Source organism: Rhipicephalus microplus, chromosome 7 (assembly GCF_043290135.1).
Source record: "Rhipicephalus microplus isolate Deutch F79 chromosome 7, USDA_Rmic, whole genome shotgun sequence".
Classification (NCBI taxonomy): domain Eukaryota; kingdom Metazoa; phylum Arthropoda; class Arachnida; order Ixodida; family Ixodidae; genus Rhipicephalus; species Rhipicephalus microplus.
In genome coordinates, this window is record NC_134706.1 from 123152603 (window position 1) to 123177597 (window position 24995).

Genomic DNA, 24995 nt, shown 5'->3' on the forward strand with positions numbered 1-24995 from the left:
CCTCCTGACGAGGCCTTCATCCCGGAATCACACATTGGACAGCCAGGAGCAAAACCAGAGAAAATAAATGCAATGCTTCAGGAAAAATAGGCACAAAGAAATCAGAGAAAAAACAAGTAATATACTCATCGTACTTTCTATATGCACAAAAATGAACAGTAAAAAACACAATAATAAAAAATTACTCAAAGTGTACATTGTTTGAGTTTAACAGGTATACAAAAATACATAAATATACATAACTGCATACTTTTCACGTTCATTGCAAAAATTGTATATTTCAAGGAGGCAGGAAAAGAGGCTTTACTTATTTTTTTAAAACATGGCATACTCGAGTTTTGATTGGACAAGTGGATTAGGAATGAATAAGCAATAAACAACTAAATATTATGATAATCTATAGTTTTAGCAGAGTAATTAGTTATTGGTCTTGATACCATCATTCGAATAGCGCCAAGGTCATATACCACTTTTCTGTTTAAAGATTTGTTGGGAACATGGTGTGATCATGTTTTAATACGCGAAAACTCATTGTTGCGGAAGAAAAGTGATATAATTTTAAAATGATGACACGTCCATAGTTTTATACAGTGGGTCGTTTGATGGGGCAGGATGGGATGAAATCGTTTTCAAGCTTCTTTTTGGTAAAGAGAAAACACGTTTGTCATTGGTGTTTTTTTTTTGAAATAGAAAATAAATGAAAAAGTTTTTGTGACCGTTACTTGGTGACGGCTACCCCTTTCCATTTGGTTAATACTAATGAACAAAAAGAAAAAAAAACAATAGCTTATATACATATATATAGTTCTACATAGGTGAGAGCAAAAGTTCTATGAGCAGAACAAACATGTAGACGTTACGTTCACTTTTAACTTTTGTCCGCTCAGTAGTCGTCACAAATCTTCGTTCCTTCGAAGAAGTGTTGCAGCACCTTCATTGCTTTGTCATTCTTTTTAGATGGCCATGGACCTAGTATTTTATTCAACGCATAAGGCCGCTCGAGACTTAACTTATGGAGTTCCTGTTCTAGTCGCCTTTGGTGTGTGTCGTGTTTCGGAAAGTCAAGCCAATGTCATCAGTCTTGTTGCACGTACCCAAGACAAGGTGACAATACGTCAAGTGGAAATGAATAGAAGCGAAATTTAATTGTTGCTGTATTATCTAGATCTAGAGTCTACATATCATGAAACAGTCTGTATGTTTCTAGATCTATCATAACATTCAAGCTAGACAAGTAAAAAAAGCCATTGTATACAGGTTTAAACAATTTAGTGTGCAAGGCCAACGTACAATAGCACGTTTGAGCGAAGTTTCAGAGCATTTCATAAAGTGCTAACTTTGCAATGAATTTCTTTAAAAACAGGCGAGCAGCCCGAAAGCTTGTCAACACTAGTGTGCTCGCGAGCCACGACGTAAGACACCACAAGCTCGGCAAGCGTCTTTATTCTGGACCACAATTTTGTTTCACGTTGAGCTGCGCATGCGATCAAGCGATTTCAGCTTTCTTCAGCTTTGACTTAAAACATGAATGACTATCAGCGACTAAAACGTACGTAGAAGACAACGGCTGCACTCTATGGAGCACATCACGTCACACAGGTCATGGCGCAAATGTGGTCGCCGGCCGTGGGCGGGGATCATTCCCGGCGACTTTTGGTGGTGGTTTTGCAATGAAATACTCCCCTGTGGTCTACGTTTTAAATATGTACTGGAGCACAAGGTTCTCTACATCTATGTTGCACTGAAAAAAACCTGAATTGGGTGGGTGGCCGTGTCGTGGCACCTTAAGTAGTGCGAGTAGCTTCATTAACACATGTAATATTTCTTTGCAGAAGCGTAGAAATGTCTCGCCTTATACTAGCCGTAGCTGGCACCTTTCCAACTCGGAAAATGAAGATACCATGTGGAAATGGGCACTTCGCGACCGCTCTTGTAGTAGACATTTTGAACAGTTTGAAAAGGTTGATTTACCTGAATCCTCAGACGTTCTTCTTAATAATAATATAAAGTTTTTGAATAAAGACCTCGAAAGTGTGGGGCCCCAAAGCCCTTTGCGTACAGATGCTTTGGGTCAAGCTGGAGCGATGAGTTTTCCAATATGGTCTGTGGCGCTTTGGACACTCTCTTTGTAATATGCCACTCTAGTCTTGGCCGAGAGCTGTCACTTGAGTGGGTGCCGTCACGTTTGACTCACCCAAATATTTTGGGGCAGGCTTTGGGGCTCCCGCTAAATTCGAGAAATAGCGTCCGCATGCACAGGGGTCGTGACGCTATTTTTTGGGGGCCCCAAAATATAGGGGCTCCTATTCGTAAACTCTCTAATATGTTGGGTTTAAGGTCCCAAAACCAACATATGATTATGAGAGATGTCCTAGTGGAGGGCTTTCGGAATTTCGGCCACCTGAGCTATTTAACATACGCCCAAATCTGAGCACATGGGTCTACAGCATTTTCGCCTGCATCGAAAATGCAGCCGCTGCAGCCGGGATTCGATCCCGTGACTAGCGGGTCAGCAGACGAGTGCCTTAGCCACTAGAGCGCCATGGTGGGGCCAGGCGTTCTTTTTCTTGAAACAATGTTGAGGTGTCTACTGAGAAGCGAAGTGAGACTGACAGTTGAGCAAGTGATAAAACCAGTGCGCGATCGCGTGATCACCTTCTACTCTTATGGGCGCAGCTAATCAGTATTTCAAAAATTTTATATTGCGCTTCGGTTTTGAGACCCAACAATGGTCTCCGAAAGTATCAATTGTGAAGTGATTTCTTTCACTTAGAATATTGCATTCCTTAGGATCTTAGGTTATATTTATACTGGACACGCAGGAAACAATGACGTTGGAGCGAGTGCGCATCGCTCATTTGGGTTAACACCTGCTGAAAAATATGTCCTTACGTAACTACGGTTTCGTTGAACTCCCGTAACACAATGGTGGTTCACTTTCCGCTCGCGCAGTAAGAGTTTCCGCAATTCAACAAATGCAATGTCATTGTATGGAAGTCCTAAGAAGCACACACATAAAGCTGCAGTCGTTAAATGATAAAAAAAGAAATAACAAAGAAACGAGTTCATTACACAGTTGTGTGGTCTGCGTGCCTATATAAGCGATTTAGTGCCACACTATCAACACAAAAACTCAACCACGTAACAATGGGTTACGGGCGCTGCCTCACCATTTTGCTTTTGTTGATGGCGTGCTCTTTTTTTCTGCCCAGAAGAGATAGCGTAGGCGTCAGTAGCCGTATATCATTCGGGCTTCCTGGGGCAGATGCTGTAAAACCACGTCGAGTACGTCGAAGCCGAGCAGCAAGGTTAATTATAAATGGCACAACTAAAAAACGACCAACAGGATGAGTCCAGCTGTCTTATTCACACGGTAATAGTTTGTTGCTTTCTTACTTGTCTTGCAGTCACCGCCTGATGCTTCTTTGTTCCTACTTGAGCGTAAGGTCCCTTATATGTAAAAATAATGTAATAGCCATATCAGAGCGCATTTATCGTAACCAAAATACAGATCATGGCATGTGTAAGGGATAAGCAGCGTAAGCACGTACAAAAAAATGGCTGCTGTATGCAGGTGCAACCGTCATCTATGCATAGCGGTAATGTAAAAAAAAAGAAAAAAAACACCTGCCAGGCCTTTGCCGAACACGCAGCACTGTCACAGCGAAAGCTGGAAGAGCGGCCTTTCAGAGACTTTACAGCGACAGCTGTTATGAGATCACAACTAGGGTCTCGCGCGGCGCCGTAGTTGTCCGCCGCCGCCACTGGTGTCCGTAACCACATCGCGCGAAATAAAAAAAAGCAACCTAGTACAAATGACGCAGTGGGGCACAAACCCGGGTCCGCTGGATGGCACATGAGTACTCTACCACTGAGTAACGTGGGCGCTTGGGACTCGTTCGCAAAGTTGCCTTAGGCAGGCTTGATACCGGGAAAGTAATTGATCGCACTAATATGACCTATAGATCGTTTTAAAACAGCGAAAGAACAAGCAGTCGTCGCACAATGCGAATAACGTAACAAGTTGGTCATCCAATGTTCAAACCCATTACAAAAGCTCGTCTTTGTTCAGCTATTAACTGTGGTGCATTTTTGTTTGTTTGTTTGTTCCTTTCTTTTGTGGCTCTCACCCACTAAGGGGGATTGGCCAAGAAGCCGGTGGTTAATGCAACTAAATACCTATAGATTTTCTAGATAAGGGAAATATGATTACTGTGTTTTGACTGTGAAATAATTTGGCGCGATGAAAAAAAAAGAAAAAAAGGGGGGGGGAGAGATAATAGAATTTGTTTAATATCTGTGGTGGGATCGTTATATGAAATTCTCCTGAAAGTCGAATCATTGCAGTGTATCAGCTAAATATTAAGTGGTAGTGTGACTAGTAAAATTTGAGAGCTGATGGCTGACTCAGCAAAATAATCTTCTTGTGTTATGTATGAATTCGCAGAGAGCCCCGCAGATGTTCCTGTCACTATGTCCCAATGAAATGGCCCCAAAAGACAAAATATTGGGAGTATTAAGTGATATTCCTAATTTTCTGAATAAAATTTCGAAGCAGTTTTTTCTTTGATTTTTGAATCGGTGACATGTGATAAGAAAATGGTCGATATGTTCAGGTTCGTTACAGCTTGAGCATAGAGGGGATGGCACCAGACCAGACCTGTTTAAATAGAAATTAAGAGGTGGTACAAGGCAACGTAATTTTGTTACCAAGACTTCCAATTTACGCGTGGGACACCATTTATTATTCCATGTGAAGTGCAGGTGCGAGAAATCTGGATTCAGTATCATGGTTTTTGATGAGTCTTCAAGAAGGGAAAGTTTTCTAAACCTCGCTGCTGTTACATAAGCTGTAGGAGGCATGATTGGCACAATCGGAAGATCAAGAGATGTTCGCGCAAGTTTGTCAGCCATCTCGTTTATAAATATACTACGATGGCCTGGCACCCATATCATTCGCACTAGACGAATGTTTGCTGGGATTAATGATTTAAAAGTCTCTAGTACTGCTGATGTCGACGACGATGATAAGAATGAACACACGGAATACGAGTCAGTCACTATCACAGCTGTCGAATGAGTCGCAGGAAGTTTACGAATAGCTAGTATAACGGCCGTTAATTCCGCTTCAAATATTGGTGTATAATCTCGGAGGCGTAATGAAAATGACCAGAATAATGATAGAGAAAAAATACCCACACCTGCCTTCTCGCCACTCATAGATGCATCCGTTGCAATTACTGTATTAGTACCTAATTGAGACAGGTGTTGTTCTAATAAACCAATCAAATATTTAGAGGGCAAGTGTTTAGCGTTCATGGGGAAGATATCGTCAAATTCTATTTGCACTTGGCCGATTGGTTTGACAGATGGTGTGATCTCGAATATATTAACATTTAAAGCATCTAGAAGTGTTTGAACAAATAGCACTTGGGGTTTATATACACGGGACCAATGCTCATTGAAAAAGACACCAGGCTTGGCAAAGAATACAAATTGTCGCCTTCTCAAAGTAGATTCAGAAAATTTTAAATAGGTGTTTACTGTTAAAATACGAAATCTGCAAGCAAGGGTGGGTATCCGAGCTTCTTGATACAAAACATTGTTAGCTGTGAATTTTGGCACACCTAAACAACTACGTAGGGCTTCCCGCTCTAAGAGAATGAGAGGGTTTATTTTGTATGCTGGTCTACCAGAGAATAGTACACATCCGAATTCAAGAATCGGACGAACGTACATGCGATATATCATGATCATCGTATCTCTGCGAAGACCGGAACGGAGGCGGCCAAGCCTACTTATCATTCCAACAGCGCGTGTAGCCTTAATTTTAATATATTCAACGTGGTCACGCCAGCTCAGTTTTTGATCGTACAGTACACCCAGATATTTAATACAATTAACCTGGGGTATTATTTCTTGATGGTACTGAAGAGAAATAGTAACTGGTGCGTCCAACGGAAAAACTATTATAGCACTTTTAGTTACGTTCAGGTTCATATGAATTTTCTGAAACCAGGTTTCCAATGTTGCCAAATAACACTGTAAAGTCGAATGTAATGAATAAATATCGTTGTCAGATGCAAAGAACGCGATATCATCTGCATATACATATACGTGTACCTTATCACTCTGTGGTATTGAACTTAACAAAATGTTAAATAGCACAGGCGATAGAACAGAGCCTTGAGGAACACCTCTCGTTTGGCTATACTTCGGCGTGGAAATACCTCGTTGGAAGCAATAAAATTTTCTGTCTTTTAAAAATTCGTATATCCAATTTGTTATGTACTGTGGGAACGTAAGCTCTTTTAGGACATTGATAAGAATAGCATGTTCAACACTGTCATATGCCTTGGCTAAATCAAGGGTTACTAGGGCCGCATATTGTCGTCTGTGCCGAGCAAGCTTTATACGAGCCTCTAAATCAACATGCGCCCACCATATAGAGTAACCTGGTCTAAATCCAATCTGGCACGCACTGAGTATCGCATTATCTGTTATGAACTTCGTAACTCTAATGTAAAGTATTCTTTCTATTAACTTAACTACGTGTGATGTTAAAGCGATTGGCCTAATGTTATCTATCTGCATTCCAAGTCCCTGTTTTTTAAGAAGCGGTATTATTTTTGCAAGTCTCCAGTCAGGAGGTATCCAACTATTTTCAAGTGAATAGTTGACAACGTTAAGGAGGTCTTCAGGAGAGATGTCGAATAATATTTTTAACATTTCCGAAGTGACGCCATCTGGTCCAGGACCTGTGTTTGGCAGAATACGAACGACGTGCGCAAGTTCATCTTTACTCACTTCAATAAAATAATTTCCGAATGACGGTTTTGCACACTTTATATTGATTTGTGATGTAAATCTCTTCTCCAATTCTATTGCAATTTCCGTTAATGTATTTTTCAAATCAGTTGGAGAAGAAATAACCGAGTCAATGTTTACGTGTGCTGTAATATCTTTACGATTACGGAGAAATCTGAATAGAGCTTTCTTGTTGCCACTCTTGGATAAGTAGCTGTACCGTTTTTCTTCATAATCGTCTTTCGCTAATGAAACTGTTCTCCTAAAGGTAGCTTTAGCAAATAAATAATTTCTCCAATTAGTCGGACATTGGTTGGTGAGGAGTTTTTTCCATGCAGCGTTGCGGCGTCTATAATCTCTGGCGCAATCCGCATTCCACCAGGCAGATATGAATTTTCCCTTTGTTGTAGATATAGTGAACTGTGATTTTTTAATTGTACACTTTAGGGTGGAACAAAGGCTCATAGCTTTCATATTTGTTTCCATGTTGGGCAAGGAAGACAGCGTTGACTGTAAGTTCTTTTTAAATTTAGAGTAGTTTACAAAACTTTGCACCTGGCGATCTACCGTTACTAAAGGAATGCTGACTTCAAATACCAGGGGACAGTGATCACTACTTGTAGCAGTATCAAGAACAGTCCAAGACGATATTGTCACACTTGAGCTAGCAAATGTCAAGTCTAAGACGGACCTCGAATTACATCGAACGAATGTCGGAACTCTGGAGTTCCAACAAATAAGGTTATTCCGGTTAGTCCAGTCCCACAACCGTTTTCCTGATGAATCAGTGCGGAATCCCCATGAAACGTGATGGGAATTGAAGTCTCCTGCAAATAGCATACTGTTTCTGCAAAAACTCGCAGTCACGTCAAGGGCTCTTTCATCTTGTATTCCAGCCGGAAAGTAGTTGTTGACTATAGATAGTGGCGCGCATCCGGGAAAGTGAATTTCCAGAACCAATACTTCATAATCGTGTGATATTTGTTGATAAACTAAGTGTGCTTTATGGCAAATTTTGGATGAAATGAAAAACATTAATCCTCCACCACGTGAGTCTCGGTCCAGTCGAAAGCACTGATAGTCTTTTAGATAAAAGTTTTGATCAGCAGACAGCCAAGTTTCTTGTAAAATTATGACGTCTGGAGTTTGTTGAGAAATTAGGTATAATAAGTCTGTAGTTGCAGAGAGAATTGAACGGCAGTTCCACTGAAGTACTCTAAGGTACCCTATGATGATAAGCAAGCAGTAGCAACTGCTTGATCTAAGATACTATCTTTTAAGAAGTCCGCTTGAGTCTTAGGTTCCTTCACACTCTTTTTTGTTTTCGGATGAGAAGAATTATTAAGTTTGCTAGTGGGCGATCTGGTGCGTTTCAAAAGGCGAGCATTCATATCTACATCCCGATTCATTATTGATTCTGAATCAGATATACCTTCCTGCTCAGTTGTGTTAGGACTGGAAAGCATTGCCTCATTATCGATAGAGACATCTGAGTGATGTTCGGCAGGTTTACTAATTGTGGCACTAGGAGGTTGGATACGCTTAGTTATTCGATCAGATGCACCCGACATCTGTGAATCCATAATACTATTGAGTGAGTCGGTCAGATTGAGTAAAAATTTTTCTAATACTTTTTCTACGGCCTTTTCTACCATAGCAGAAATAGACTGAGAAAGTGATGCATCCATAGAAAGAGGTGGACGAGCTGCTATACCGGCATAACCCTGACTCCTGCTTTGAATTTCTGCAATTGCTTCTCTACGAGAGCATCGTCTCCTTTCAATGAGTTCAATCACCTGAAGTTCTTTTGATCTTGCAGGGCAATTAGGATCGTCTGCAGCGTGATTTGCCTTGCACAAACAGCATGTCTTATTGTCTGATTGACACTCAGCAGTACTATGACCAGCCCCGTATATGGCTCCGCATATGCGGCATCGAGTTTCCGATCGACAACCTTTAGTACTGTGTCCAAAGCGCCAACATTTAGCACATTGCAGCGGACGGGGAGCCAAAGCTTCGACCTTATAGATAAGCGGCCATGCCTTGATCTCCGAAGGGCGATCTGTTCCAGCGAATGTGGCAATTACAGTTTCAGTGGGAACTTTCTGTTGGTTTTCCTGTTTGGTACAGCGGTAAACAGAAATAACACCTGCTGGGGAAAAGATGTCCAACACTTCTGCTGGGCTTAGACTTGCGTCTACCCCCCGAACCAATCCTTTGCAGCAAGCTAGATGAGGTGGGATAAAAGAGCTCACCGGATGTCATGCAAAAGTAGTGCACTTCAGAAGGTCTTGGATGCAGGCCTTGTCTGGTGAGCAGCATAGTATCCCCCCGCGTCCAAACTGACGAACCTCTGTTATCAGTAGAGAGTGGGGAGTGATCGCACGAAGTTCCGTTTGGATTGTCTTGGGGTTTTTCATGCGGATGAACCCACCGTTGGTCGGCACCAAAGCGACAGGAACGCTACGGGTTCCATTGCGGAGAAACAACTCCAGAGGAAGATCTTGAGGGGGAACAGAGGCTGACCAGAGGGCAGGCCTCTGGCCCGGAGAAGAAACAGACATGAAATAAGAAGAAGTTACACTTATCAATGCACTAAAACAAATGCGGAAGAAGAGGTAGATCTAATGAAATAAAATAAAAGTAACCGCCGGCTACTTGACCGTGACCCTGAGGACGGAACAAGGAACGCAGCCGCCTAGACCGAGGCACCCAGCCAGTCGTTTTTGCATACCAACCTCGGTCACTATTCCTTATCGTCGTCAGCCACTGCATGAACAATTGGTACGAAATTTCTCAAAAGTGTTATGCGGATACCAAGCTACTTTTATTTATAATTTACAATACTGCTAGCCCTTGCGGGCTGTAGCAGGGGTGGGAGGTGAACAGGTGAACAATACACAAACAATGTTAGGCAAAAAACAAGTCCAGCCGTCGTTGAAAATCCTGTGAGGATCTACATCCTGTAAGTACCTCGGGAGGAAGTGCATTCCAGTCAACAATAGATCGCACCAGAAACGAAAACCTAAATACACCCACCCGCTCAGAAAATACATCCACCCGCTTTCGTCATTCTCAGAAGAATGACGAAAGATAGCATAGCGAATGACGGCCTACTACCCTACTATTTTATTATTAGTGTTCTAGTGGGTATCAAGCAAGTGTGCTTGCAGCAGTTACCTAATGAGAGTTTAAAAGAGGCTCTGAAAGACCGTTCTTCTAGCTTTCGCTTTTACTGTGCTGCGCCTTCTGCGCAAGCCTGGCGTTTTTTGAACGCTATTTGGGTGGAAACTGCAAGCACACGCACAGGGTACCCCCTTCTTCATAAATTATTGCGTAGCCGGCAGACATTCACTATGACACCCTTCGTCACCATTCGGAGGAGCATGGTACGTTCCCGACACGTCTTTGCAAGGAACGTAGCACAATTTTATTGTGCTGTGACTGACTATGATGAAGAATCATGCCAGTTGATTTTGTAACCCTCCAAATTGCCCACAGTTGGTATGTGCCACAGATAACAGGTGAACTAGGTCAAGCTTTCGTAAAGGGTTGGAGCATTTGACGACCCACTCGTTGCGCAATTCGCATTATGGGACACCTGATTGTTCCTTTGCTGTTCCAAAACACTTTATTACTCATATTACCACGATCCCTTTCCCGACATGAAGCCTGCTTGAGACAAGTTTGCCAACACATCCCAAGCACTGGTGCGGCTCAGTGGTAGAATGCCGGGCTGGCACGCAGGGGAACTGGGTTCTTTTTCTTATTTCATGCGCAGTGGTTACGGACATTGGTGGTGGTAGAGAACTCTGGTGTACGCGCGAATCGTGTTGTGATCTCATAAAAGCTTTCGGTGTAAAATATCTGATGCATCAACTGTCGTTCAACCAACGAACGTTAAGGTGGCGGTTCCACTCCAGTGGCAACCACTCCGCATTTTACGCATTCTTTGTGATTTCACAGTGCTCACTGCGCTTGACAAAGAAATTTGAATTGAACTTACTCAGAAAGCCTATGGTTAGCGCTTTTCAATGACACCAAGTGCTAATGCCTAGACGGAGCCGTTACCTTATAGAAATGAAAATAGTGTGAGCAATAAAAAAAATTTTCGCGGTACAAGCCCATCTTGTACTGCGATTACAGCGAAAATATTCAACAGAACAAAGCGTAATTTACTGTGCCTTAAGACAAAGTTCCATTCAAAGTTTCTAAGAAGACATATTAGACATAAAATACTTAGTAATTCATTTATGTTCCAATAAAAATGGGCAAAAAATGGGGAACCCTTAAGCTTCGTTATATTTGCAAGATTGTTTCAGCGCGTGAACAAAGGAAAAAGGACAGGGTAGACAGAAAGAGCGCTGACTTCCAACTAACTTTATTTCACAGAGTGCCAAGAATTCATACGTCTAAAAAGGAAGATTACAGAGCATGAAGGTAAAAAGCAAGCCTAATCTACACACAGTAATAGCACGTGTGACGGATCCTCTAGTGCCTCAAAGCCCAGCCAGGTGATCACGTTCAGCATGTGATAAAGCAACCGATGAAGTGCTTACGCATTTATCTCCAAGCACGTGTATTTTTTCGGCTTCGATAATTTTACGGGTACGCTGGTCCCTATGCCTTGCCAATATAGAGCACTGGTCAAGGGGGGGGGGGGGGGGTGCACCCACACTCTCGGCTATGTATGCCAAGATGCCTTTGTACCACATTGTGCACATTGTTTCGGTGTTCTCGGAGGTGGTCGTTTATAAGGGCATTTTGAAATTTATTGCCGAGATTGTGGGTGCACCTACAAATACGGTCCCTAGTGCGCCCTTCAACTTCTGAGTTTTGTCTCTCTCTTTCTCTCTTTGACACACACACACACACACGCACACGCACACGCACACACACACACACACACACACACACACACACACACACACACACACACACACACACACACACACACACACACACACACACACACACACACACACACACACACACACACGCACACGCACACGCACACGCACACAAACCTGTACGTAAATTCGTGCGCGGGCGCACGAATGGTACATAGAGGTTTTTGGTCTAAGGAAAGAGTTGCATGGCCTCGAAGATAAATTGCGCGCTTGCCATTTCGGAGGCCATAGAGAGTCTCACAATGCCTCACAGATGGCAGCACATTATTCAGCGTTTGCTGTTTGCTTAATTAACGCCTCTAGGAAGGCATGATATATTTTCCGCTAGATGGACATGGTGGTCCATTTTTAGAGCTGTTTAAAGTTCCTGTGTGTTTTCCGTGGCGATGGCTGCACTAACTCGGCCTTTTTTGATGTAGTTTGATGGCCTCTCTAATGCGCCTACAAATCGACAAATGGGCTCGTTGTTGTCGGGACACCTGTCTAACAAAATGCGTTAAGGAGACTACTTCCACTACATGGCATTCATGTAGCGTTTTATCCCTATGCAGCTGCAAGTAACATCGTGGCTGTGTGGTAGGACACCTGCTTGCAAAGCAAACGGCCCTGGTTGATCCTCAATGGGACCAAAAAATCTATGCTTTATTTTATTTGCTTCACTCTCAATTTTTCGCTTACAACTAATGATGTCGATGCCAGTGGCACAATTTCATCGACACGAGCTCTCTAACGCTATCGTGTTATTAATAAAAGTTTTTGTGGGAATATGTTTTGTTTAGGACCGAAGCTCCTTAAGGTGCGGGCTGGGCATCCTGTCGTAATCGTATGCAGCCATCTCTGGTTAGTTCTTGAACCGGCCGTAGAGGGCGGTACTTGTGCATATAACGAAATGCACATACGCTGAAAAATGCAAATGGTACGATATTGGAGCACGGTATTTGTAGTATGATAGATAATAAAGAATACGTCATTTCCATGGAGTGAATCATAATTAGTTGGGGAGAGCGTCCGGCATTCCGCCAGTGCTTCCGGCCGTCCGTTCGTTCTTGTTTCCGTCCATTCGTGCGTCTATCCATTCATCCGTCCGTCCACCCATGCATCCGTCCATACGTGGATGCGTCCATCCGTCCATCTATTCGTTCGTGTTTCCGCCCGTCTGTCCTTTCATGCGTCCATCCGTGTGCCCATCTGTGCGTCCGTCAGTCCAGGCGTCCATCCGTTCGTTCATGCGTCCGTCCATCCACCTCTTAACTAAAACTGCCAAATGGCGCTCATGTCTCACGTGTGACGTGACTTGATGCGCTCGTTCACTTCCGCTGCACGCTCGATGCCCAGAAGGAAGGAAAGGTAGGACAGGCCCTGACGTCACTCGTTGTGAAGCCGCGATGAAGCTGGAAGTCGGCCATATTGAATGAACAAATTCTCCTCTCTTGCTTACATTCGAATGTAAAGTAGAGGGCACGACTCTCTCTCTGGCTCGGAAAGCACGTGAACTGCGCAGCACGCGTGTCGTGATTATCCGAATCTAATGAAATGGGGCTCAACACTCGGGGCCAGCGCGACACCTTCAGCGAATTAATTTCGTCCGAATATTTTTCTTCCTGGTTTTTCTTGCTTTGTCTGTGTATGTATACAAGCGTCTTAATTTAATATATACTTTAGCTGGAAGATTGCGCTGTGTCCTCGTTCTCTCGCTCGTCTGTTGTCTGTTTTTCGCGCCACACTACATTATGACTGTCCATAACTCTTCAGTTGTAGCTACCGCTCAAGTGTCGCGCTTAACTGCAGATAGTTGCGGGACTCACTTTTCTCTTATTGTAATAACCACTACACCCCACCCCCTCCAACTGACATTATTGTTGGCTTCTAAAACTTGTGGTCACTTCCACGCTGCGTGCTGCACTACTATGTTTAGCTCACGCGTCTCAAGAGCCTCGACTGCCGTTCGGCAGAGTGTCCTAATCAAACTGAAATGTTGTTTCATCGTAAACATGTCTGAAGAATATCTGTCAAGCTTGGGAAAATAATAAAAAAACAATTGAAATAATCAAAAAATATTCTCGCCCGTCACATTTCATTTTCATTTTTTAATTTTTAGGACTGACCCCTCGTTTCGAAACTTTAGGTGTCTTCAGGAGTTCATTGCCCAGCCGGCTCCGGAAATAAAGCGCTGTTTAATGCTTGTCTTCTTCTCCACCAACATTTTCCCGTCGTTTCTTAATAACACACTGCCTTCTCCATTTCTTGTGAATACCGTGTGCATACATTCTCGGCAGGAGGTTTAAGGCGTTTCTAAGAGCCAGGCTCGCAAAGCTTTAGGGGAAACAACCTGCGTCCGCAGGGACACCCTCCGCGCCATTGCGTAGAAACCACTAAACCTCGGATGCACACCACCTGAGTTTAGCATACCTGGTGGTGCAGTCTCTAAATCAGTGTCACCGCCAAGCCACGCACACCGGCAGAAATAGTCCGCACAAACGCAGTGCCCAGTTTGCCCGGCATGGTGCGAGCCGTGTGCAGGTGACGAAAAACCCGGTCGCGCTCCTACTAGGAGTGCTAAAGCTAAGTCTGCACGTGAGCGCTGGCGCTGAAGTTTGGACACTCTTGCAAGACCTGTAATGACAGGATGCAGCTCAATTCTACCCAAGGAAAGACGTCGCAAAGGAAAGACATCGCATCGGCAAAGTATAGTCTGAGTATGATCAACCAACTTCTCTGTTTCTTAAGACTAACAGGACTAGTGCAATCTCCTCCATTTCTTAATGCTCTCTATGTGGCACTGACTGATTGGAGAGCAATAAATAAATGGTGTTCACATGTCTCAGACTGCTGATGGCTCTGAAGTAACGTGGGTGCTGTGCAATACGCCTTGTCTCGCGCTTTCTTCATTTTAAAGTGATGACATCTACGGCATTTACCACGGCGCAGATGCAATATTTGTGCTCACGGCATCTAACTGCTCTACGAAAGCGCCACTGAGAAGCGAGTTTCGTGGGTGGAATACTCCTAATCCTTCAATGTGCAGCATCAGTTCGTTGAAAGAGCCGGAATTCGTTGAGAGGGCGGGTTTGGGAGGGGGGTGGGGAGTGTACGCATCTAGGAACACATTGAGCCGAAGCCAATTGGATTGGGCGGGAGGCCCAAGTATGCAAAGCTAGAGGAGGCTCAATAAAAATGAAGTCAGTCACGGCGAGCGAAGCGGCTCATCTGATTCTGGCGGGAGGTTGCTTTCTTCAAAAAGCCAGTAAACAAGCCAGAGGTCCAAAAATTGTTATCCAAGCGAACGTGCGCACGTTTGCTTTGGGAACATGCTGCCACAAGAATTTTGCGAATACATGCTATATAAAGCAAGGTACAGAGGCCAGAACATCGGTTTCAACTGCTTTCGAATTTTCGTGCAGCGTCACCACCCTTCTCTTTCACTGCAGGTGGGGAAGGCGTAGCGTGTCGTCGTGGCTTGTTTAGGCCTATCGACAAGTTGCGTGCCACGTCAAGTCACCGATCAGTGGCTTTGCGTCACTGCACATGAATGGAAGGTTGGTCAAGCGCATAGCAAAGGAGTGCGGAAATTCTTTTGCGAAATGGTGGCCCAGCGCGGTGCCCAGTGCTGTAATATTTATGAAACGTAATTGACCTGGTTTACTCTATTCGAATTGTTCAGCTTTGGGGCATGCAAAGAAAGTTGGAGCCTGTTGAGTGGCCCTTTGGTGCATCGCTGCTTAAGGTTGCGCTTTCGAGGGGTCTTAACGGCAGTGTAAGAGACTTAATTTTGGGCGCAGTCGAACGTCTTCAGATTCCGCGGTGGTGTAAGTACACGCGTGTGGTGAATATTTGAACGTCTTCAAATATTCACCACACGCGTGTACTCCAAATTTCTTCAAACGTGACGCGAAAACTTCTCTTGAAGGTAACATTGCAACCAACTTCAGCGCTCGTCGTCGTCCCGGTGACTCTCTTCGACGAAACACTCCAGTGGCGTCATGACTCCATTTTTTTACATCTGCTGACGGCACCACATGACTCAGTCACACCGCTCGAACATCACAACTTCTTGGCCGATCTTCACATCCCGTCTGACTTTCCGACACCTCTAATTTATATCTTCCCCAGTTTGACATTTATCATGGGTGCCATCTGCGTATGCGCACTGGAAACGCTTCAACGGTGCCACCTCGAATCATTTATGGTGGCTCGTGGCCTCCGATACCTGTCAGTGCACCATCTCGGAGTCGATGGGTGCAAAGAAACGCACAAGCTCCCACGCTGTCGCGTTTATCAGAAAGCCACATGAATTTGCTTTTGGCTGTCGCCGCTAAGGACGCTGTACCTGTCATGAAAAAGGTCAGCACGTACCAGGGCGGCAGTCAGGAGAAAGGACTTCGTCTCGCTGGTTTGTCTGCAAAAACGGTCGCTCCAAAAGAGGCCCCAGTTCGATGTCTCGATTTCTCCTCATCGGTGCTGCTTGGCTATCGCATCTGCAGAGGTTAAAGCCCGAAACATATGCAGTGTTTTCGCCATTGCTTTCCCAGCGCCACTTCCCTCAGCGTCATCACGCCATCGCCTCCAGAGAGGATGCCAAACCATATGAGGAGCGCCAAGGTCAGCGTTACTTCAGCATCACACAGCGTGTCGAAAAGAATCAACCCGAGACCTTGCAAAGCAGTGTGCAGTGTCCGTGTATGCAGCAACAACAAATAATCCTGAAAATTGGTTTCATGTCTTATTTTTTTTTGAGGTGAGAAAAACAAATCACAGTACCACATAAAGTGAAGATTTTTTCCCTTCTAGCGCCAGCTGTTGACAATCTCAAGACCAAAACATATGCAGCGCCCTTCCGGCGTTTTCCTGGCGTGTCGTAGGCTGGCGTCACTTAGCGTAGACGCTATCGGTGACGGCGGCCGAAACATCCACTTCAGGACGATTCAGATATCTGCAGCGCCAGCGCCGACTTCAGAAGCGAGTTGATGAATCGAGAACCAATCAGCGTACGGCTGCCAGTGACTGCCGCTATGTAACAGCATCGTTACTACTATCAAAATGGCTGCCACCCAACTTGAAATCTGTTAGGTCATCGCCGTGCTCTGTGTGACACGAAAATTCTTAACAGATGCTTGTGCTTGACTTAGCTTGTTCCTCAGAAGCTTCGACAGGAAGTGGTCGGGATTTCTTCGAACTGTTTTCGAGCCCAATATTCAAGTCCATCGGTAGGGTTATCAGGTCTGAGTGTGTCCTCAATGGTGAACAACTTCCAAGATCAGGGCCGTATATTGCGAGTTTCTGTTTCTTCCTGTTCTGAGCAGCTGGCGGTAAAAATAAAAAAGAAAACTTTTTAGGGGTACTGTGATTTCTTTTCTCACCTCTGAACTGCAATTAAGGGATGAAACCAGCTTTCAGGAATATTTCTTGTTGCTGCATTGACGGACGTTGCACACTGCTTTGCGAGGTCTCAGGTTCATTCTATTCGACACAAATGTGTGACGATGAGCTAACGCTGGCCTTGGAACTCCTAATATGGTTTGCCATTATCTCTGGCGGCGTTAACGTGAAGACGTTGAGGAAGCGGCGCCGGGAAAACGCTGGCAATAACGCTGCATATGTTTCGGGCTTCCCCCAAAAAGTGCCGAAAATTGTCAACTCTACGCAGACGCACACGTCTATTTACGGTGAAGCTACATAACAGGCCGTATCTTGGTATCGGTAAGTCCAACTGCACAAGGGCAGGAAAGCCTGATAAGTAAGAAATAGTTCGCACTGTTTTGTAAGTGGTAATGCAAGGAATAGATAAATATAGTAGCTGTATATTATCGACCTTAGCAACATGATAATATGCAAGCAACGTGCGATGCGATACCCTACGAACATCTGGTCTACACAGTCGACAGGAGCGGAACGCGTACTAAATATTTCGGGTCCATCCAGTTCACTTTGTCAAAAAAAAAAAAGGAACGATCTATCACAGATTCAGTACAAAGTGTACAGACAAGTGAGGCATTTTTTTTGTCTAAAAGAGCAACATGCAGTTGAAATGGGAATGAGAAAAACGCACTTTTTTTTTACTGACAATATGGTTTGGTCAGCTCAAACAACTTTTTGCGAGTACGTTTCTCTCTCTTAAATACAGCAAGTCTATATTGTAGCTCAAATCTACATGACCAAATATCGTCAGTATTGCGTTTAATGTTTCTATTTGGCTGATATATATTGAAACACTTTATTTGGACATGAATTGACATGTAAAATGGGTGTAAAAGGGTTCGAATGTATGGTATAGCAAGATTTCGCGATAAAATTCACATCATACTTGTGCCTCCGTCGGTGCCGTGATTCGAAGCATGGCCGTAGTGGCCATTACTAGACTTGAAGAGCGAGTGGTCCTTCCTGACAAAAGATGTACCATCATGAACTGTCATCAGTGTTTTCTTGCTCCTGGCATCTATTGAAGGCCTTGAAAAGTGTTCCAGCTAGTTTTATACCACGACATTTCTGATCACTACTTCTTCTTTAGAGAATAGTTACAGGCCCAATATCTTTATTTCATGCCTAATTTATTTCAAATATACCGTGTTGGAGTGAACGGAGGACAAGCTACTGTTGAGTTAAGGTCGAGAAGAATAACTAAGATGCAAAAAGAAGTAGGCAAGTTCACCTCTTACTCCTTACAATCGAGTTTTGTCAATAAACACCACGTCCTTCAGTAATTGTCAACTCGAGCTAGAAAACCTAATTGTGGAACGTAAACACCATAACAAAGCAACTAAGACACAAATGTTTTCGTATCGATGGGAGGGGAGCATGTGTGTTGTTACGACTATGTCTTTAGCGCAGTGCTGGTTTAAAGAATGTGGCTCACTTTGATTAAAACAGTTGGGGCATCGGCTCATTTTTCATTAGAAACTGCCCTTTTGAGCTCATGTTACAATAAGAAATTGCCCCATTTTGATTGTAACTGTTCTAAAAATTGAAGATACTTAGGCATATGCTTTACGTTCCAGTGAAATTCAGCCTAGTTTAGGTGTCTGCAGTTGGCTATTTTAGAAAAAAAAACGTCTCAAGGAAACACAGGTCGACTGAAAGCTGAGACTATAGCACCTGAGTCTTGTAGAAGCGAGCTAGGTGAATGAAGTACAGTGGCGCCGAAAGATAGGTAACTGAATTGTGTGCCAAAAGTCTAGGACTTTACTTGAGTATGATGAATTGCAGTTGTGGGGATGGTTAACACTGCCGGCGTCCGTCACTCGCACCCCGGGTGTGGTGGTAGAGGTGGCAACAAAGATGGGAATTCGGACAGCTGGTCACTACAAGGTATTGACGTACGAAGTAATTTTTTTGGGCGAAATGTGCATGTTCCTATATTAAAGCCAAAATAGTTACCTTAAATCAGTGAGTAGATAACGAAATTTATTTCATTACCACAGAAGAATGTGGTCACGGGGATGTATACTCCGTTAGGAGAGACTTCTTAAACGCACCGAAGAGATTATCGGGGAAGCTTCTTTTAAAGGACTGCTATATTCCTCCAATGCAACTACAGAACAAAATGACAAAAATTGCGGTCTTCAGAAGGGAGGGCGCGGGGGAGGCTAAGCCGTCAAACGACAACCCTGGATTGGCCACTACAACACACATCCGCTGCAACTTGCTGTGGTTGCTTCAGATTCGCTATAGCTACCGCTGCCACGTTCTTCGAAGGACTCGCATACTCGTGCGTTAACAAAGACGCCCTTGCACGTTGCTGCTTATATAGACTCTCTCGACTCGAGACAATGAACAGTATACTTGGTCGTTTATGAGTGAATACGTATATGGTGAGGCTTGTTTACAACAGTTATGAGATAATGCTAGGCGACCCTAAGGCAGCATATCGGGCTTCTGCCACATGTTAAGGTTGCTTTGCAAAAGCATTTGCCCTCCATATGAAGATTGAAGACAGCGCTGCATGTGCTCATTACGTCACCGAGGAAGCTATAATAAATGCTCTTCGCCTCTGTCCTAATAGCACTGTGCATGCTGTACTGAGGACCTTCTTTCTCTTGTATTCTATTAGTGCAGGTAGCAAGCCGGATCATTCATTTCCCGTTCAGCCCTCGCATTCCTTCTGTCTCTACCCTTCGTGTTCAGTTTTTCTGCTATTTCGCACCAACATACGAACAGTCACGTTTCTTTTTTCCGTCTCCCACTTGAGAGATAATTAGCAGATAGATAATGCTAGGAGGCACGCACGAATGTGCGTCAATCCGTCCGTGCGTCTGTGCGTTCATTCATGCATCCGTCCCTGCATCCGTGCGCCCATCCGTCCACCTGTTCGTCCACTTCGCCCCACTTGTCATCATTCGCCTCATGGATACGCTGCGATTTTTTTATGCTGTGGCTCACGATGATGAAGAATTATGCCAGAATCTACTGTAATCTACTGCTGCGATCATCACTGTGACTAAACAATTCTCTTGTTGATTTGTGCGTGCATTACATATTTTCAAATTCTCAATTGGCATTCGAAATTGTAATTAACTAACTACCCTTCCTAGGAATGAAGCAAAGCAGAAAGTTCGAGGAAAATTCACCTTATAATCTTGAAATACCATTCATTGGGACGAGCCATGTTCAGAGGAAAACAACAACAATCCTACTCTCCCACAATGGGTATGCGCCACAGCTAATGGACGAACGACATCCTAAAGGCCGTCCAGAGGCTCCCCCGAATTATAGCGGGTGACTTTATTGCATCCTCTCATAATTGGGGCTATCCGTACGACACTCGTAAGGGGGAGGACGTGTGGAGCAAGGCATTGATCCAGGTAGTACTAGTAACAGACCATGCCTTCCCTACCAGATGTGGTACTTCGTCCACTAGGGACACGACACCAGAGCTCACCTTTGTCTTGAACGTAGTGCAGGTGAAGTGGTCTAACCTCAACGTGGACTTTCGCAGCGACCACTTCCTCCTCACCACTGTTCTGCAAGTCGGACAGACAAGACTATGTAGGTTCAAAGTGACCAAGTGAGACTTGTTTCGCATAGTAAGAGAGGAGAAGTCTGATGATGAGGAGAAGCTTGACCTGGGCCACTGGACGGCGTACATGAGACGAGATTCAAGCTCTCCCTTAGGAAGCCACCATGGACCTGCCTGTAGAAAAGATGGACAGCAGATTCATCTCCTCGCAGCCAAACAGTCCCTCCTGGCCAGGTGGAAAGGGCAGTGCCTCAATCACAGGTTTCACAAGAAGATTGCTGAGGTGAACAGAAATTGAGAAAGACTGAAAGGTCCTCTATGAACAACAATGGGACGATACTCACGATTTGGTAGACAAAAAAGTGCGCAGGGCAGGCCTTTGGAACCTCCTAAAGCACTTTTTGGATGACACCAATACCAAATCAAACCAGAGATGCACGCTGACTTGCACACCTCATGTAGCTAGGCGAGAATCCGCGGACAATTAGGTACTTGCAGAATTGATTGGGAAGTACTTGCCAATCTCTTCCAGCTCGCCACCTCCAGCTTCCATTTAACGAGGAGGTGCTAACCTAAAGCTGGACGCAGAATTGAAAAGAGAGAAGATCAGGCAGGCATTGCAAGACTTAAATGGCAGGTCAGTCCCAGGTCCTGATAAGATTACCAACAAGGCTTTGAGAAACCTGAATGACAGGTCAGTGGAGTACTTGACGAATATCGTCAACCAGGTGTGGAGGAGTTGCAGTGTCGCAGAGATGTGGAAGACGGCCACCAGCATCCTCATCCCCAAACCAGACAAACCTGCCAGCCTCGACAACCTCCGGCCCATCTTCCTGACATCATGCGTAGGTAAGGTGGCCGAACATGCTATCCTGAACAGGGTTAGCCGATACCTGGAGGAACGCGTTATTTATCCCCAATACATGATAGGCTTCAGTGCGGGCCTCTTGATGCAAGACGCCTTGAAGCTAATACAATATCAAGTTATTGATACGAACAGAAGGGGCATAAGAGCCATATGGGGACAGGACTTGGAGATGGTATTTGACGACGTTCTGCACCACTTCGTGCTGAGTCAGATCTCAAGCCTTGGGCTTAGAAAGCGCTTTCGCGACTACATGAAATTATTTCTGACTGGTAGAAGTCGGAGCAACTGGTAGAACTCGGAGCTTGATAAGCTCCACACGTTCAACAGAGAGGCCATCAAGAGAGCTTTCGGGCTTCCTAAGTACACAAATTCAGATAGACTGCTCTGTCTCGGCATGCACAACACGCTGGAAGAAATTGTAGAGGCACAAGAGAGACCGCGATTCACCAGGCTGTCCACCATGTGTTCTGGTAGAAACATCCTGCGGGAGCTTGTAATTCCACCGATAGAAATCAAGTCACACTTATGCAGCGATCTTCGTCAACGACGAGAACAAATCACCGTTGTCTCCATCCTGCGAAATTTTCACCTCTAGCTTCACGAGGGTAGAATACGGGCCAGGGCAAAGACTCTACTAAAAAGGGCTCAAGAACATGCTGGGCACTGCTGCTTTGTCAATGCGGCCCGATATCCCGAGGGGAAGGCGTAAGCGGCAGTGAACATCAGCCACGAGGGCAGTATTACCAGCTTGACAATAGTCCGGATGACAGTGGCTGAAATAGCATAGCAAGTGGCGATCGCGTTGGCTTTGCTCGATAACAAGAGGTCGATAATTTACAGCGACTCGAGATCTGTGGTCAGAGCATTTGCCAAGAGAATAATATTGGAACCAGCTTTGCGAATTTTTCAGGACAAGGACATCGAGCCACACATACTCGTTTGGTTCCCCGCTCTTATGGGACGCATTGAGAGAGCCTCGCCAAATCTCATAGAGTCACCCCACATAGTTGCGCGAAGACTAGTAAACCGCGTAGCTATCAGGGGGGGGGGGGGGGGCGCTGGTGTTTTGGAGAACCGTTACCCTCGTATCCCGTATAATAAACGGACAAAATGTTTACCTGGCGCAGAGACAACACCTCCCCCCCCCCCTCACCAAGAAAAACTAAGAAGACCTCAGGCTCTGACACTCAGAATTTTTCAGGTGGGGGAATATTCTAATCCCGCACTATTGAATAAAAATTTCTTCAGAAATACATCCAACAAATACAAGTTCCTTATGCGACGATATAGCTACCTTTGGACATTTGCTCTGGTGGTGCCCCACGTTACGCTGTGGGGAAGTCATCACGCCGTCTAAATGGGTAGGTGCTATTACAAGCTCCGGACTCGAACAACAGCTATGGGCAATCCACCGAGCCCGTAAAGCAGCAGAAAGACTTCGTCTTTCTGTTACGACGTGAGAGAGGCGTGCAACGTGCTGAAGCACAATCCAAAGGATCAAAGAAAGTCCGCCCGCCCGCCCGCCCGCCCGCCCGCCCGTACTTTGATTCAAGATTGCACTTAAATCCAAGATGAAGCGCTTCTTTTCTCGAAGTTATGTACGGGCATTTGTACTTTATCACTTGCAATGCCTACGTCTGTTGTCTAATTGCACTCCACTGAGTTTCAAGTGTACAGTTGCCTATACTGTCTGCTCTATATTGATTTTGATTTCGAAATATTTACAGTGATGCTTTTGAATTGTGCTGCACTGGATGTTTTCGCTCACCTCACTGCTGCCCTTGTTTTGTTTACATGCCGGTGAGGAAACAGTTACGTCTGTTTCTTTTTGCCTGATCTCAGTGGCATGTAACAGTAACAAGCCAGAATAAAAAGTATTATAAAGCTGCGGGTAATTCCCTAGTCCGGATGGCTTAAGTGCTGCTTTCTACTAGAAGTTTTAGCTGGAATTATCTCACGTGTTTTTCGAGCTGTTGAGTTACAGCAAGGTTTCTGTGGCTGCACAGAAAGCGGTGATCCTACTTGTAACAATTTCCGGTGTTTTCCGTCCCAGAGACACGATTTGATTATGAGAGATGCCGTAGTGGATGGCCCTGGATAGTTCCACCACGTGGGGTTGTTTCACGTTCACCTAAATCTGAGAACACGAGCTGCTGGCGTATGGAAATGCAGCCACTGCATCCGAGATTCACTCCCGCTAACTAGAGTGGTGTTGCCACACATAAGGCTCAAAAGTACAAAGTAGTGGTTTTAGAATGTGTTGGTTAGCGGCCCACACAAATCGGTGAACAGCACACGTGATCAAACGCATGTGCTGCTGCCATAGATCTGCCGATCCCTGCCAATGTTCGTACGAAGTGCGCAATGAAACAGAACATTACCCACATATCCTCGTTTGAATGACCTCAGGTGTATGACATTTTAAACAAAGCAAAAAATTAGTAATCAATTAGTACTTGGGGTTTTACGGACCGAAACAACAATATGGTTATGAGAAACGACGCCGTAGTTGTGGGCTTCGGAAATTTCGACCACCTGGGGTTCTTAACGCGGTGCACCTACGTCACACAGTACATGAGTTTTTCACATCGCCTTCATCTTAATGCGACTGATTCACTCATTTGTGGAGTTTAACGTCCCCAAACGACCATATAATTATAAGAAACGCCGTGGTGGAGGCCTCCGGACATTTCGACCCCCATGAATTCTTTAACGTGCACCCAAATCTGAGCACACAGGCCTACAACATTTTCGCCTCCACCAAAAATGCGACAGCGGCTGCCAGGATCAAACCCGCCAATTTCGCGTCAGCTGAACACCGTGCAACTCTACCACCGCTTCGGCTCGTGCTGGCGCTGCAACCACCATTGGGTGTGTCCAGATAAGGTCAAACACGATATCCGGCTTATCATTTCGTTTTTTAATGAAACTGACTGTAGGCCTGGGTATTAGTGCCAGTACAATGGTTTCGCAGTTACTTTCGTGAAAAAGCTTTGTTCGCCTCAACAAATGTATAAATTCTGATGAATTTATTTCCTTAAAAAACAAGTGGTGTATAACCTATCAGTTGTATGCGTCTCATACTTGATTGAGTAATTTAGAAGACAAAATCATAAACATGGCAAGAGGAACAAAATAACTGTACTGAAACTGATTGATTCATTGACATCAGGGGTTTAACGTTCCAAAACCACACTATGAATATGAGAGAGGCCGTAGTGGAAGGCGCCAGAATTTTCGACCACCTGGAGTTTTTCAACAGGCACCCAAATCAGAGCACATAAGCCTACAGCATTTCCGCCTCCACCGACAATGCAGCCGCCACAGCCGGGATTCGATCCCACGGCCTTCGGGTCAGCAGCTGAGTACCTTAGCCACTAGACCACCGCGGCGGGGCTACTGAAACTGAGAATAATGAAACTCGGTACACAGCAATGCACTGGCACGTGCCCTACGGTAA

At 44.7% G+C, this 24995-nt stretch overlaps 1 long non-coding RNA gene across 1 annotated transcript; it reads left to right on the plus strand.

Moving 5' to 3' along the window:
* Positions 1-3144: 3144 nt before the first annotated feature.
* Positions 3145-4558, plus strand: LOC142767065 (uncharacterized). The gene is made up of 2 exons (XR_012884735.1): positions 3145-3373; positions 4448-4558. It is a non-coding gene; the product is annotated as an uncharacterized LOC142767065 (long non-coding RNA).
* Positions 4559-24995: the final 20437 nt, after the last annotated feature.